Raw genomic sequence first — 5,536 nt, forward strand, 5'->3', positions numbered from 1 at the left:
TCTCTCTGAGAAATTCTCCTGGGTTTCATTTTCAGGCTCTTCCAAAATTAGGACAAGAGCCCTTTCTTACCTAGGCTGTACCTTGGTTCTTTTGATCTTGAGATAGAAATTTCAGACACGGAGGCACAGAGGCCATTAGAGAATTTCTTATCACCTTTATCCTCAACATACAGTACCAGGTATGACCCTCGTGGCTCCTGTCCTCTGCCTGAAGAGGCCTCTTTGAAGTTTCCAGTGGTCCTTGGCCCACATGTGGTGTGTCTTTGTTCGTCAGGACGTGGAAGACAGGTTGCCGACCCCTTGCAATTAAGTGTCTGCAGGCACAACCTAGTGACTATTTCAAGAAGGATTGCTTTTCGCTTCAAATATATTACTTTGTTCAAAGCAGATCCTGTGGGCTTACAGAGATATCGCATCTTATCCTCTACTTCATTTGGTTCACCAAAGGACAAGTGTATGCCTGTCCTCTTAGAAACATGAAAAAATACAAAGCACAATTTCTCAGCAAAGAGGGACTCTTCATGGTAAAGTTGTGGGGAAAAAAAAAAAAGTCGACGTTTTCCTCTTTGTGTCAGATGTACAGCCTGGCTTTTGGGAAGAGGTTTATAAATCTTGCAGTGCCTTGTTTAAGAACAACAATTAGGAATGGTCTGTTAATCCCATCTGCTTCCCAGGAGGAGAAAGAGTCACTACAGGGATGGATTAGGGCCTCTCTCCAATCCTACATAGGGATGTCTGCAAAGACTCTCGTAGTAAATGTTAAAAGCTTGGCTAGAGAAGAAGAAAGTCGCCTTAGAGAGAATCTCTCTAAGATAGGGCAAGAAGTAGATAAGATAATACTACCGGGCAAATATACTATATAAGAGAACAAAAATTCACATCTACTAAGTAGAGCTAAACCTAAGGAATATTTATGATTACTGAAGGTTCAGGGGACTCAGTAAATTAATACCCATCTTCTCTGCATAGCTCTGAACTGGGAATAGACTGAAGAGATGGGCAGATGGAGATAAAATATCAGCTTCACTATTGAGAGAAAGCTATGCTGAATGACATGGCTTAGATCTGTTGCAAAAGGGGCTTGCAAATTCTTTCTTTGAATTGGAGAGGTGTACTCAGGCTAACACAGCTGGACAACTGAAGGCCCTTAAACCACAGCAGAGTAGAACAAAGTGTGTGCTCTCTGAAGGCAGGCACATTACCCTTTAGTCTTTTCTTCCTTGATCTCTCTGTGGCATTTAAAATAATTGGCCACGCTTTTCCCACAAACACTTTTTTGCTTGGTTTTGGGGACACCACATTTTCCTGGTTATCCTCTGATCGTACTGGCTATGCCTGCTGCTTTCCCTGGCTGGTTCCTCCTCTTCTCCCTGAACTGTGAATGTTGAAATGCTGCAGCATTCACTCTCCCCTCCCCTCCTGCCTCACACATGCCTTTTGTGATCTTACTCAGTTTCCTGACTTTAAATATGGGTTATGTGCATTAGCTACCAAATTTACTTCAAATCTACCAAATGACTACCAGATTTATATCTCCACCTAGGACTTCTCCCTGAACTCGCAAGATTCATACATGCAACTGCCTAGTCAACATTTCCACTTGCATATCTAATTGGATGTTGAATTTGACACATCCAAAGCCAACCCCTGATGTCTCCTTCCCATCCTACTCCCCTCTCAGTCTTCCCCTTCTCTAGTCTTCTGGTTGCTAGGTCAAAAGACCCACCACGGTCCCTGACTCCTTTTTCTCTCATGCTATACATTCAATTCTTCAACAAATCCTGTGGGCTCTACCTTCAAATGAACTTAAGAATCCTCCCACTTCTCCCCACCCTCAAAGATACTACCCTAGTCCAAACCACCATCAGTTCTGGCTTGGGTCATTGTAATAGTCAAAAGTGATTTATCACTCCCAGTATTCCCACAGTTTGTTCTCAAAACAGCAAAGTGATCTCAACAGATACTTTTAAAATCTAAGTCAGATAAACGCTTCTGTGCCCCAAAGCTTTCAAAGTCTCCCTATTTAATCTAGACTAAAAGCCGAAATCTTTACTTTTCCCTACCAGGTCTACAGAATCTGCTCCTACTCTGGCCATATCTGACTTCATCTAATCTCTAATCTCTCCCTAGAACCATCCTTTTCTGGCTGGGCACAGTGGTTCCCACCTGTAATCCCAGCACTTTGGGAGGCCAAGGTGGGTGGATCACTTGAGGCCAGAAGTTTGAGACCAGCCAGGCCAACGTGGTGAAACCCCACCTCTACTGAAAATACAAAAATACAAAAATTATCCAGGTGTGGTGGCAAGCACCTGTAATCCCAGTTACTTGGAAGGCTGAGGCAGGAGAATCGCTTGAACCTGGTAGTTGGAGGTTGCACTGAGCGGAGATAGCGCCACCACACTCTAGCATGGCGAAAAGAGTGAGACCCTGTCTCAGAAAAAAAGAACCACCCTTTCCAGCAACCTTTTTGCTGGTCTTCAAACGAGTCAGGTATGCTTCTGCCTCCAAGTTCTTGTTATTCATGATGGCTCTATTAGATCTTTCTTCCCATATCACCCTCTTACTGAAGCCTTCCCTAACCATCCTATTTAAAATTGGACATCTGCCCACCACTCCCTGCAACTTCCACATTGCATCTCCCCTTCTCTATTCTATTTTTCTGTAATACTTACCATCATCTGACACAGCATATATTTTACTTAACTATTTCTCTTCTCCCCTGCTTGACCCCATAGCTCCCACAAACATACATGATGTGGACAAGGACTTTTGTCTGTTTTGTCTGGTCTGACATCCCCAGCATCTAGAATAGGGCCTTTCAGTAATGATTGCTCAAATATGTGTTGAATAAATAATTTTATTTTTTATATTATATTATTTTATTTATTTATTTTTTGAGATGGAGTGTCACTCACTCTGTTGCCCAGGATGGAGTACAGTGGTGCTCACTACGACCTCCGCCTCCCGGGTTCGACTGATTCTTCCGCTTCAGCCTCCCGAATAGCTGTGATTACAGGTGCATGCCACCATGCCTGACTAATTTTTGCATTTTTAGTAGGGATGGGGTTTCACCATGTTGGCCAGGCTGGTCTCAAACTCCTGGCTCAAGTGATCCACCTGCCTTGGCCTCCCAAAGTACCAGGATTACAGGCATGAGCCACCACACTCAGCCTGAATAAGTAATTTAAAAAATGAATCAATGAATGAATCTCAAGCGGAAACAGCTATGCTAAGCAAGACCTGCTTCCTTCCTTTGAACACTAGTCAGGAGACTCACAAGATACTCTAGTGAAAACCCCTCCCCATGGGAATCTGAGGGTTGGGGAATAAGTGTTTCTCTAAAAAATGATGGGGGAAAATTTATCACAATATGTCTCTTCAAATCAGGCCAGTGTTGTTCTTTAAGATTGTGGAAGTGGAAAAAAGATTAGCTTCATGCAAAATCTCTCAGGAGAAGAATAAAACTAGGGTTTTAAAAATTGAGTCAGAGAAAGAAAGAAAATGATTTGTGTTAGGAAATACCTTCCAGCAAAATCTAAACAATCCTCCTTTGATCATTAAGGCTGGGGTAAGAGAACAAAAATTAATCATTTGATTAAAGAATAAAATTCCCAGATCTTGAAGACCGAAATATAAAAGGAGAACATTTATGGTAAGAAAGAAGAAAAAGAAGTGAGTGAGATTTTATGAACTGGACAAGTAAAAAGTAACTTTTTATACAGAAGTCCTTGAAAACTGTTCCAGAGCCTTTAGTTTCTTAAAGATAAACTCTTAGAAAGAATAAAACATAAAAGAAGAAATAAAAATATTTGCGGTGGCAAAGGTACAGTAGATTTATTTGTCTCACAACTCTGTCTAGTTTGTGGTTACATGCACACTTTTAGCTCTGCCATTGTGATTATTCCTCTCAAAACCTCAACTGGGCCAGGCATGGTGGCTCACACTTGTAGTCCCAGCTACTTGGGAGGCTGAGGCAGGAGAATTGCTTGAACCAAGAAGGTCGAGGCTGCAGTGAGCTGTGATCATGCCACTGCACTCTAGCCTGGGCGACAGAGCGAGAGTTCATCTCAAAAAAAAAAAAAAAAAAAGTAATTATTCTTAGGTAATTCATAAAATTACATTAGACAATGTGCTTCAAATAAAGAAAGCTGAAAGTGTTAACTGTGTAGGAGTGAGACTATGGATAGTATTTAGCATGATTGTGTGTTAGGGAGAATTTATTTTTATATTTATTTATTTATTAGTTTTTGAGATGGAGTCTTGCTCTGTTGCCCAGGCTGGAGTGCAGTGGCGCGATTTCAGTTCACTGCAAACTTTACCTCCCATGCTCAATCAGTTCTTCTATGTGAGCCTCCCAAGTAGCTGGGATTGCAGGCACCGGCCATCATGCCCAGTTAATTTTTGTATTTTCAGTAGAGACAGGGTTTCACCATGTTGGCCAGGCTGGTCTCCAACTCCTGACCTCAAATGATCCACCTGCCTTGGCCTCCCAAAGTGCTGGGATTATAGGCATGAGCCATCGTGCTTGGCCTATTTATTTATTATTTATTTTGAGATGGGTTCCTGCTCTGTTGCCCAGGCTGGAGTGCAGTGGTGCAATCAGGGCTCACTGCAACCTTGACCTCCTGGGCTCAATCAATTCTCTTGCCTCAGCCTGGGGCTATAGGTGTGCACTACCACGCCCAACTAATTTTTAAATTTTTTGTAGAGATGGAAATCTCCCTGTGTTTTCCAGGCTGGTCTTGAACTTCTGGCCTCAAATGATCCTCCCATCTCAACCTCTCAAAGTGTGAGCCACCACACCTGACTGCTAATTTATTTTTATATAGTATAGCTCAACTGATGGCTGTTTACCTTCCCTTCATGATAGCTCAATTTAGAGGGAGTTTTTTCCATATATTATGTATTGGGCTGTCACCTAATGCAATGGTTCTAGATAGCCCTGGCATCTCTCAGGGGAGAAGAGAGCCAGGAAGCCTCAGTGTCTATATGATTTGGTCCAGTCCCCAGGTGAGAGCTGACAGAGGCTGCAGGAAGACCAGCTGCTGGGGGGGCAGGAATGTGTCAGGCTGGGCATGGGTGACTGTCTCATTTGCAGTCAGGCTCGCAGGAGAAGAAACAGGAGCTCTGTTAGTCTTAATAGTTTGTGTAACAAGAGAAAAATAAACAGGACCCGTATTTTCTTTCTTGTCAGAACAGGAAAGCAGGTGAAAATTGAGAATTTGTGCACATGTTGTGTCTGGGAGACAGAGCATGAGTATCTGAATCCACCACCAGGACCTTTTGCCTATAACTATCTGGTCTTCCTGTCTCCATTCCTGTTATCCTCCAGTTTATTCCCTGCATAGCAGCCAGTTGGATCACATCAACTTTTCCAATTAAAGTCCTTCAATGTCAAGGCACCTGCATAATCAGGTTCCTGTCGGCCTCTTGCTTCTCACATCAGCTCTTTGCAACTATTCTTAGGCACACTGGTTTCCTCCATAGAACCAAGCTTCTTTCTTTTCCTTCCTTCCTTCCTTCCTTCCTTCCTTCC

This window comes from Colobus angolensis, unplaced genomic scaffold (genome assembly GCF_000951035.1).
Source record: "Colobus angolensis palliatus isolate OR3802 unplaced genomic scaffold, Cang.pa_1.0 Scaffold11, whole genome shotgun sequence".
NCBI lineage: Eukaryota > Metazoa > Chordata > Mammalia > Primates > Cercopithecidae > Colobus > Colobus angolensis.